This window comes from Heterodontus francisci, chromosome 21, assembly GCF_036365525.1.
Source record: "Heterodontus francisci isolate sHetFra1 chromosome 21, sHetFra1.hap1, whole genome shotgun sequence".
Classification (NCBI taxonomy): Eukaryota; Metazoa; Chordata; class Chondrichthyes; order Heterodontiformes; family Heterodontidae; genus Heterodontus; species Heterodontus francisci.
Genome location: NC_090391.1, coordinates 44,606,076 through 44,617,630, shown reverse-complemented (window position 1 = coordinate 44,617,630; position 11,555 = coordinate 44,606,076). Strand labels below are relative to the sequence as shown.

The 11,555-nt window shown below is 42.9% G+C and overlaps 2 non-coding genes across 2 annotated transcripts; both read left to right on the top strand.

Annotated features, from left to right (window-relative positions):
• Positions 1-8,859: 8,859 nt before the first annotated feature.
• Positions 8,860-8,931, top strand: trnag-ucc (transfer RNA glycine (anticodon UCC)). Its single transcript has one exon. It is a non-coding gene; the product is annotated as a tRNA-Gly (tRNA).
• Positions 8,932-10,955: 2,024 nt separating this feature from the next.
• trnag-ucc (transfer RNA glycine (anticodon UCC)) lies at positions 10,956-11,027 on the top strand. The gene has a single exon. It is a non-coding gene; the product is annotated as a tRNA-Gly (tRNA).
• Positions 11,028-11,555: the final 528 nt, after the last annotated feature.

The window sequence follows — 11,555 nt, the reverse complement described above, 5'->3', positions numbered from 1 at the left end:
GTGGAGGGAGCTCCCTCTCTATGTTTCAAGTGGAGGGAGCTCCTTTTGTACGTATAAAGTGGAGGGAGCACCCTCTCTATGTATAACGTGAAGAGAGCTCTCCCTCTACGTATAAAGTGGAGGGAGCTTCCTCTCTATGTATAAATTAGTGGGAGCTCCCTCTCTACGTATAAAGTGGAGGGAGCTCCCGTTATACGTATAATCTGGAAGGAGCACCCTCTCTATGTATAAAGTGGAGGGCGCTCCCTCTCTGCATATAAACTGGAAGGAGCACCCTCTCTTTGTATAAAGTGGAGGTAGCTCACTCTCTATGTTTAAAGTGGAGGGCGATTAAAGGCAAAGGAGAGAGGGAAATGTAAAAAAGTGGAGAAATGGAGAGAAGGAAGAAATGAAAGACAGTGAGAGACAGGAAAGATACTTAAATGAGAGCTTAACAGAACCCCAGTAACCATCCCTTTGTCTGACCAGTGCGGTATTGGGGATTTAGTTCGAGTATTTTAGGGCTGCGTGTTGGCTCAGTGTTTGATATTTTCAAACTGCAGTGACATTCCCAAAATGAAAAAGAGTTACAGATTCAAAATTAACCCGGGAATGGCTCGAAGATTTGCTGTCCAGGGAGAGAGGGAGGGGGAGATGGAGGGAGACAGATACAGACAGAGTGGGCCAGAGGCAGAGAGAGAGAGAGAAAGTTAGAGGGAGAGAGACAAAGAGAGTGACAGATACAGAGGGAGAGAGACAGAGAGGAGCGAGAAAGGCAGAGGGTGAAGCAGAGACTGAGGGAGAGGCAGACAGAGAGAGTGTGACAGGGCGAGATTATCAGAGAAACTTTAGATACAATAGTGTTTGAAAAAAGAAAATATTCAAAAACTAAAACTGGCTGTATGCAATAACTAAATTTGAAAGGAAACATTGGGGGTTTATTGTGAGTGTTTTGGAGGCAACTGTTGGATCAGTGCTTCACATTTTCAAACTGTTGGGACATTTAATGTTGTTGAAAAAATATTATCAAAAATTGACAAACATTAGAAGCAGGGGAAATGGGAGGCAGACCGTGAGGGGACCTTGACAGAACCTCAAAACAATCCCGATTACCTGCCCAGTCCTGCATTGGGGGTTTAGTGTGAGAGTATAGTGGGCGGGTATTGATCAGTGTTTGATATTTTCAAAATGCAGTGACATTTCCAGCAAGGGCAAGAATTGCAGGTTCAAAATTAACTATGTGAGAGAGTGAGGTGCAGGCATAGTCTGTTTCGAGATACAGCACTGAAACAGGCCCTTCGGTTGACCGAGTCTGTGCCGACCATCAACCACCCATTTATACTAATCCAACACTAATTCCATATTCCTACCACATCCCCACCTGTCCCTATATTGCCCTACCACTTACCTATACTAGGGGCAAATTATAATGGCCAATTAACCTATCACCCTGCAAGTCTTTTGGCATGTGGGAGGAAACCGCAGCACCCGTAGGAAACCCACGCAGACACAGGGAGAACTTGCAAACTCCACACAGGCAGTACCCAGAATCGAACCCGGGTCGCTGGAGCTGTGAGGCTGCGAGTCATAGACTGATGAGGAGAAAGATGAAGAAGGAGATAGAGGGAGAAAGAGAGAGAGAGATGGAGAGAGACAGACATGAGAGGGAGAGACAGATAGAGGATGAGACAAGATGTAACAATAAGTAACAATCCTCATTATCTGCCCAGCCCTGTATTGGGAGTTAAGTGTGAATGTTTTACGGGTGACTGTTGGATCAGTGTTTGATATTTTCAAACTGCAGTGCCCTTCCCAACAAGGCAGGTATAGAATGTAAGAGCATGGAATGTATACTGGAACTGTATAATTCATTGGTTAGACCACAACTTGAGTATTGTTTGGTCACCTCATTACAGAAAGGATGCAATTGCACTAGAGAGGGTCCAGAGGAGATTTACGAGGATGTTGCCAGGACTGAAAAAATGAGGTATGAGGAAAGATTGGATAGGCTGGGATTGTTCTCCTGGGAAGAGAGAAGGCTGAGGGGAGATCTGACTGAAATGTGAGGGACCTGGATAGAGTGGATGTGAAGGGTCTATTCACCTCAGCAGAGAGCTTACTGACGAGGGGGCATAGACTTACAGTGATTGGTAGAAAGATTAGAGTTGAGATGAGGAAGTGCCCACCTGGGCCCCAACTTCATCTACATTTTTCCCTCTCCTGATGTTTTTTTTCTCTCCATACCTATCTCTTATATGTTTGTGTACACAGCAGCGAAGGATTACATCAAATTAATATATGTTACATTATCCTTTTCATCCACCTCAACAATCTCTCTCTCTCTCCAACGTTGTCCCTCTCTACAGCTCTCTCTCTGCCTTCATATCAAACCCTCTCCCTCTGTCTCTCTCCTAGTGTCAGTGATAGCAAGACGGAGAGACAGAGAGAGAATGTTAAAGGAACTGGACACTGTTCCTAAGCTGTGCAGAACCTGCATTCGGATTGTTTGATGGGCTACATTAATCGGCCGTGTGCAGTCCTGTATCAGGCTGTGAAGTAGCCGAGCATGTTCAGTACACAACGGGTCAAAGGGAACGATTCACTCCTCTCTGCTACTGGGAAGAGAGACTGACCTTAATATCAAGGCAACATTTGACTGAGTGTGGCATCGAGAAGCCCGAGTCAAGTTGAAGTCGGTGGGAATCAGGGGGGAAGTTCTCCACTGGTTGGAATCATACCGAGCTCAAAGGAAGATGGTTGTGGTTGTTGGGAGTCAATCATCTCAGTCCCAGGCCTTCACTGCAGTAGTTTATCAGGGTCGTGTCCTCAGCCCAACCATCTTCAGCTGAGATCCCAGCAGAAAATGCTGGATAAACTGAGCAGGGCAAGCAGCTTATACGCATTGGATTTTAGAAGAATGAGAGGTGAGTTTATTGAAACATACAAGATTCTAAGGGGACTTTACAGTGCGGATGCTGGGAGAATGTTCCCCTTGTCTAGAACTAGGGGGCAGGAACAGTGTGGGGTTAGATACAAAGTAAATCAACCTCTATGTATGCCTCTCTTTCTCCTCCTCCATCCAGATGGAGAGAGGAACAGTGCGAAAGACAAGGATAGAAATGGAAAATAGCAGGGAGAGGGAAGGATAGCAATGGGGAGAGAGTACCAGAGAGAAAGAGGAAGAGATTGAGATGGAGAGTGTTGGTCAATGTTTCTGCAAATCTGCGTGCTGCAGCCTCAAAGGTCCCACGCAGATCCTGGTCAACAATAAAGAGCACATGTCTTCAAAGATTCTTCAAAAAGTTCAAGGGTCAGCTCACGTAAAAAAAGACTGGACACGCAACATCTAAATTTTCACGGCAACATTGGAGCCAACTGCGGAATACAGGGTTCTTACCAGCCTGCAGAAGGAAGGGCAACCTCTGCAGATGCGGTGAAACCAAAAGCAGCTGACTTAAAATGGAAAACTGATATATGTGGAGTTTTAAAAAGGGGCTGAGACGGGAGAGAAACAAGCATAGACACACACACACACACACACACACACACATACACAGACACAGAAACACACACAAACAGAGAAACCGAGTAACTCAGGGACAGAGAGTGAAAGAAGAATATTTCAATTTTCAAAAGGCATTTGATGAGATCAATCTTCGCTTTAAGAACAATTGATTTTGCATCAATGTGCGTGTGCAGAGGACACGTTCCAAACTACTACCACCTTTTTCCTGGAGTGTCGGATTAACCCGGGTCACTCACTGTGCCCGGCTCAGCCTCAAGACTCGCCTGCCCCAGTCACTGAGACACTGCAGTATCACTTGCCTTAATGTAGCGGATGCAGGGTTTGGGAGCAGGAGAGGCACACGGGATTAGGACGACTGCTCATGTGGAGGATAAGAATCAGTAATCCCTCAGAGAATCAGAACAGATCAGGGAGAATCAAAAAAAAGGAAGCTTGTGTTGAATTTGAAAGTCTTGCATTGTGGAATGCTTCAGTGTTTAGTGAGAATGTTGCTCCACAATAGCAAAAGAGACACGGAGGAACAGATTGGGAGGCAGATTTTGGAAAGGTGCAGAAGTAACAGGGTTGTTGTCATGGGTGACTTCAACTTCTCCAATATTGATTGGAAACTCCTTAGCGCAAATAGTTTGGATGGAGCAGTTTTTGTCAGGTGTGTCCAGGAAGGTTTCCTGACTCAATATGTAGATAGGCCGACTAGAGGGGAGGCTATATTGGATTTGGTGCTTGGCAACAAACCAGGCCAGGTGGCAGATGTCTCGGTGGGAGAGCATTTCGGTGATAGTGATCACAACTCCCTGACCTTTACTATAGTCATGGAGAGGGACAGGAGCAGACAGGATGGGAAAATATTTAATTGAGGGAGGGGAAATTACAATGCCATTTGGCAGGATCTGGGAAGCATAAATTGGAGCAGATGTTCTCAGGGAAATGCACGACAGAAATGTGGAGGTTGTTTCGGGAGCACTTGCTGCAACTGCTGGATAGGTTTGTCCCGATGAGGCAAGGAAGGGATGGTAGGGTGAAGGAACCTTGGATGACAAGAGATATGGAACAGCTAGTCAAGAGGAAGAAAATACCGAAGTGTGGGATTGAAGGTGAATTAGTGCTTTGGATCAGAAATTGGCTAGCTGAAAGAAGACAGAGGGTGGTGGTTGATGGTAAATGTTCATCCTGGAGTATAGTTTCTAGTGGTGTACCGCAAGGATCTGTTTTGGGGCCACTGCTGTTTGTCATTTTTATAAATGACCTGGATGAGGGTGTAGAGGGGTGGGTTAGTAAATTTGCGGATGACACGAAGGTCGGTGGAGTTGTGGATAGTGCCGAAGGATGTTGTAGGTTACAGAGGGACATAGATAGGCTGCAGAGCTGGGCTGAGAGATGGCAAATGGAGTTTAATGCGGAAAAGTGTGAGGTGATTCACTTCGGAAGGAGTAACAGGATTGCAGAATACTGGACTAATGGGAAGATTCTTGGTAGTGTAGATGAGCAGAGAGATCTTGGTGTCCAGGTACATAAATCCCTGAAAGTTGCCACCCGGGTTAATAGAGCTGTTAAGAAGGCATATGGTGTGTTAGCTTTTATTAGCAGGGGGATCGAGTTTAGGAGCCACGAGGTCATGCTGCAGCTGTACAGAACTCTGGTGCGGCCGCACCTGGAGTATTGCGTGCAGTTCTCGTCACCGCATGATAGGAAGGATGTGGAAGCTTTGGAAAAGGTGCAGAGGAGATTTACTAGGATGTTGCCTGGTATGGAGGGAAGGTCTTACGAGGAAAGGCTGAGGGACTTGAGGTTGTTTTCGTTAGAGAGAAGGAGGAGGAGAGGTGACTTAATAGAGACATATAAGATAATCAGAGGGTTGGACAGGGTGGATAGTGAGAGACTTTTTCCTCGGATGGTGATGGCAAACACGAGGGGACATAGCTTTAAGTTGAGGGGTGATAGATATAGCACAGATGTCAGAGGTAGTTTCTTTACACAGAGAGTAGTAGGGGCGTGGAACGCCCTGCCTGCAACAGTAGTAGACTCGCCAACTTTAAGGGCATTTAAGTGGTCATTGGATAGACATATGGATGAAAATGGAATAGTGTAGGTCAGATGGTTTCACAGATCGGCGCAACATCGAGGGCTGAAGAGCCTGTACTGCGCTGTAATGTTCTATGTTCTATGTTCTAAGGAAGCTTACTTAAGGTTGAGGAAGCAAGGATCAGACAGGGCTCTAGAGGGTTACAAGGTAGCCAGGAAGGAACTGAAGAATGGACTTAGGAGGGCTAGAAGAGGACAGGAAAAGGTCTTGACGGGTAGGATTAAAATAGAAAGAGTCGGGAAACATCTGTAATGTGTGTAGATTCAACCATTAACTAACTAGTGTCAAACAATGATGTCAACCTGGACCAATTAGGACACTTGGAACAATTCAAATCTAATATGGTAACATCCTTGCACCACAAGAAGGATAAAAGAAAGGGTGTTACAGGACATCGTCAGCACACTTAGAGAGGGGTCAACAGATGATCGTTGGTACCTAAAAGGAGAAGATAGAATATAGTCAAAAGAACACAGCAAGGGATGAAGAAGGAGAGAAGTCCGTGCGGCAGCAAGCACAGAAACAAGAACGGGTGTTGTGTGTTACTGAATATCTATTACCATTGTTAAGTATTAACTTTGTACATCTTAGTTAAGCCTAATAAACTCTCTCACTTGGTCACATAACTTGAGTTTGTACCTTGTAGGTATATCTTGGTCAGGAATCTAAAGGCGAGACGGGTTGGGTATTCTCTGTCTCACCGCTGTTCAGGTAACATCTACTTGAAACTTACAGCTCTTTACTAGATGCATACATTGCTATTTATTTTGTCCTCCTTAAACTTCGAAATTGTGGGCCCGTTAAAAACATTGTTCTTCGTACTGTTTTCTGCGTCACTCCACTGCATAGTTCTGCCCAGTAAGCAAAAAGGATCAGTTCGCTACTAAACTCTAAAATAAAAGCAAAATACTGCAGATGCTGGAAATCTGAAATAAAAACAAGAAATGCTGGAAATACTCAGCAGGTCTGGCAGCATCTGTGGAGAGAGAAGCAGAGTTAACGTTTCAGGTGAGTGACCATTGAACAGAATATTTGCAGCACTTTCTGATTTTATTTCAGATTTCCAGCATTCACAGTATTGTGTTTCTGTTAACAGAATCGTGTTGCTCAGGTACAAGTTGAAACCATTGTACAGCATTCTATTAATCAAAACGCTGGACCAACATAGCACAGTGAGTGATGGTGGTATAGTGGTGAGCATAGCTGCCTTCCAAACTGTTGATCTGGGTTCGATTCCCAGCCATCGCAACCTTGAATTGCAGGTTTACTTTATGTTGCAGTATTTTACAAACGAAAAAAATGTCAAAGCTTTGACAGAATTGAAATTGATAAAATATTCTTATCATCCAATCAGATTCATTCTCCCGCTTGATTGGCGTCACCCTGGAGCAAGTTTGTTTCCTTCAAGTGTTTCTCCAATTTCCTATTGAAATCATTGATTGTCTCTGCTTCAACCACACTTGTGGACAGACATTGCAGTTGCAATGTCGCAGGTAAAGCAAAAAGTGCTTCCTCAAATTTCCCTGCATCTCTTTCCCAAAACCATCAATCTGTGTCTCCTAGTCCTTGTACCATCAACTAATGGGAACTGGTTATCCTTGTCTAACTTACCTACACCTGCATCAGATCTCCCCTCAATCCACATTGCTGGAAGGAGAACAACCACTTACTTCGATAATACAATCCAGAGCCATCTATCCAAGCTTTTCAATATCAAAAGAATAGTTGTGTTGTCAGTAGTATAGATAGGAGCATAACTTCAAGAGACTTTGATAGATTAACTGATTGTCTCTGCCCAACGCACCAGATTTTCTGTATCACCTGAACACTGCTCACCGCTGTGTAAAGTTTAGAGTATTTTCATGGCTTACATTTATGCAAGAACTGCAATGTTAATGTTGGATTGTGAAGCATGACGGTCATCTTCACTGAACTATGTTAAAATGTCATGTTGAGAGATGTGTCAGTGTGGAAGATGCACGTAGCCATAGGAAAAAAAAGGCAAGTCATGTAGCTGGAGGAGAATCCACAATGTGGGCGCGATGGACCGTGACATATTTTACGTTTGTGACAAATAAGGACAGCTAAAATAATAGGATTAATGATATGCTTTGTACATCAATATATTGAAGTCGGTTTGATCTGTTGCTTGCTTTATTATGAAATGTGTTTTCAAGGCTATACTTTGTTTAAACCTTTTTGTGAGAACAATGGGAGAGTCGCCAGCACTCCTTGCATGGAGAGAGATGAGATAAAGGCAGAATTAAAGAAAAAAATGTCTGGGATCAGCAAGAATGTAACCTTTAGGATCCTTGCTAAAATAGAAAGAGTCGGGAAACATCTGTACTGTGTGTAGATTCAACCATTAACTAACTAGTGTCAAACAATGATGTCAACCTGGACCAATTAGGACACTTGGAACAATTCAAAACTAATATGGTAACATCCTTGCACCACAAGAAGGATAAAAGAAAGGGTGTTACAGGACATCGTCAGCTCACTTCGAGAGGGGTCAACAGAAGATCGCTGATACTTAAAAGGAGAAGATAGAATACAGTCGAAAAAACACAGCAAGGGATGAAGAAGGAGAGAAGTCCGTGCGGCAGCAAGCACAGAAACAAGAACGGGTGTTGTGTGTTGCTGAATATCTATTACCACTGTTAAGTATTAACTTTGTACATCATAGTTAAGCCTAATAAACGCTCTGACTTGGTCACATAACTTGAGTTTGTACCTTGTAGGTATATCTTGGTCAGGAATGTAAAGGTGAGACGGGTTGGGTATTCTCTGTCTCACCTCTGTTCAGGTAATATCTACCTGAAACTTACGGCTCTTTACTCTATGCATACATTGCTGTGTATTTTGTCCTCCTTAAACTTCGAAATTGTGGGCCCGTTAAAAACATTGTTCTTCGTACAGTTTTCTGCGTCACTCCACTGCATAGTTCTGCCCAGTAAGCAAAAAGGATCAGTTCGCTACTAAACTTTCAAATAAAAGCAAAATACTGCAGATGCTGGAAATCTGAAATAAAAACAAGAAATGCTGGAAATACTCAGCAGGTCTGGCAGCATCTGTGGAGAGAGAAGCAGAGTTAACGTTTCAGGTGAGTGACCATTGATCAGAATATTTGCAGCACTTTCTGATTTTATTTCAGATTTCCAGCATTCACAGTATTGTGTTTCTGTTCACAAAATCGAATTGCTCAGGGACAAGTTGAAACCATTGTACAGCATTCTATTAATCAAAACGCTGGACCAACATTGTACAGTAAGCGATGGTGGTATAGTGGTGAGCATAACTGCCTTCCAAGCAGTTGATCTGGGTTCGATTCCCAGCCATCGCAACCTTAAATTGCAGGTATACTTTATGTTGCAGTATTTTACAAACGAAAAAAATGTCAAAGCTTTGACAGAATTGAAATTGATAAAATATTCTTATCATCCAATCAGATTCATTCTCCCGCTTGATTGGCGTCACCCTGGAGCAAGTTTGTTTCCTTCAAGTGTTTCTCCAATTTCCTATTGAAATCATTGATTGTCTCTGCTTCCACCACACTTGTGGACAGACATTGCAGTTGCAATGTAGCAGGTAAAGCAAAAAGTGCTTCCTCAAATTTCCCTGCATCTCTTTCCCAAAACCATCAATCTGTGTCTCCTAGTCCTTGTACCATCAAGTAATGGGAACGGGTTATCCTTGTCTAACTTACCTACACCTGCATCAGATCTCCCCTCAATCCACATTGCTGGAAGGAGAACAACCACTTACTTAGATAATACAATCCAGAGCCATCTATCCAAGCTTTTCAATAACAAAAGAATAGTTGTGTTGTAAGTAGTATAGATAGGAGCATAACTTCAAGAGACTTTGATAGATTAACTGATTGTCTCTGCCCAACGCACCAGATTTTCTGTATCACCTGAACACTGCTCACAGCTGTGTAAAGTTTAGAGTATTTTCATGGCTTACATTTATGCAAGAACTGCAATGTTAATGTTGGAGTGTGAAGCATGACGGTCATCTTCACTGAACTATGTTAAAATGTCATGTTGAGAGATGTGTCAGTGTGGCAGATGCAAGTAGCCATAGGAAAAAAAAAGGCAAGTCATGTAGCTGGAGGAGAATCCACAATGTGGGCGCGATGGACCGTGACATACTTTACGTTTGTGACAAATAAGGACAGCTAAAATAATAGGATTAATGATATTCTTTGTACATCAATATATTGAAGTCTGTTTGATCTGTTGCTTGCTTTATTATGAAATGTGTTTTCAAAGCTATACTTTGTTTAAAACTTTTTGTGAGAGCAATGGGAGAGTCACCAGCACTCCTTGCATGGAGAGAGATGAGATAAAGGCAGAATTAAAGAAATAAATGTCTGGGATCAGCAAGAATGTAACCTTTAGGATCCTTGCTAAAATAGAAAGAGTCGGGAAACATCTGTACTGTGTGTAGATTCAACCATTAACTAACTAGTGTCAAACAATGATGTCAACCTGGACCAATTAGGACACTTGGAACAATTCAAAACTAATATGGTAACATCCTTGCACCACAAGAAGGATAAAAGAAAGGGTGTCACAGGACATCGTCAGCTCACTTAGAGAGGGGTCAACAGAAGATCGTTGGGACTTAAAAGGAGAAGATAGAATACAGTCGAAAAAACACAGCAAGGGATGAAGAAGGAGAGAAGTCCGTGCGGCAGCAAGCACAGAAACAAGAACGGGTGTTGTGTGTTACTGAATATCTATTACCATTGTTAAGTATTAACTTTGTACATCTTGGTTAAGCCTAATAAACTCTCTGACTTGGTCACATAACTTGAGTTTGTACCTTGTCGGTCTATCTTGGTCAGGAATCTAAAGGTGAGACGGGTTGGGTATTCTCTGCCTCACCTCTGTTCAGGTAACATCTACCTGAAACTTACAGCTCTTTACTATATGCATACATTGCTGTGTATTTTGTCCTCCTTAAACTTCGAAATTGTGGGCCCGTTAAAAACATTGTTCTTCGTACAGTTTTCTGCGTGACTCCACTGCATAGTTCTGCCCAGTAAGCAAAAAGGATCAGTTCGCTACCAAACTCTAAAATAAAAGCAATATACTGCAGATGCTGGAAATCTGAAATAAAAACAAGAAATGCTGGAAATACTCAGCAGGTCTGGCAGCATCAGTGGAGAGAGAAGCAGAGTTAACGTTTCAGGTGAGTGACCATTGATCAGAATATTTGCAGCACTTTCTGATTTTATTTCAGATTTCCAGCATTCACAGTATTGTGTTTCTGTTCACACAATCGTATTGCTCAGGTGCAAGTTGAAACCATTGTACAGCATTCTATTAATCAAAACGCTGGACCAGCGCAGAGCAGTAAGCGATGGTGGTATGGTGGTGAGCATAGCTGCCTTCCAAGCAGTTGACCTGGGTTCGATTCCCGGCCATCGCAACCTTAAATTGCAGGTTTACTTTATGTTGCAGTATTTGACAAACGAAAAAAATGTCAAAGCTTTGACAGAATTGAAATTGATAAAATATTCTGATCATGCAATCAGATTCATTCTCCCGCTTGATTGGCGTCACCCTGGAGCAAGTTTGTTTCCTTCAAGTGTTTCTCCAATTTCCTATTGAAATCATTGATTGTCTCTGCTTCCACCACACTTGTGGACAGACATTGCAGTTGCAATGTAGCAGGTAAAGCAAAAAGTGCTTCCTCACATTTCCCTGCATCTCTTTCCCAAAACCATCAATCTGTGTCTCCTGGTCCTTGTACCATCAACTAATGGGAACGGGTTATCCTTGTCTAACTTACCTACACCTGCATCCGATCTCCCCTCAATCCACATTGCTGTAAGGAGAACAACCACTTACTTAGATAACACAATCCAGAGCCATCTATCCAAGCTTTTCAATAACAAAAGAATAGTTGTGTTGTAAGTAGTCTCGATAGGAGCATAACATCAAGAGACTTTGATAG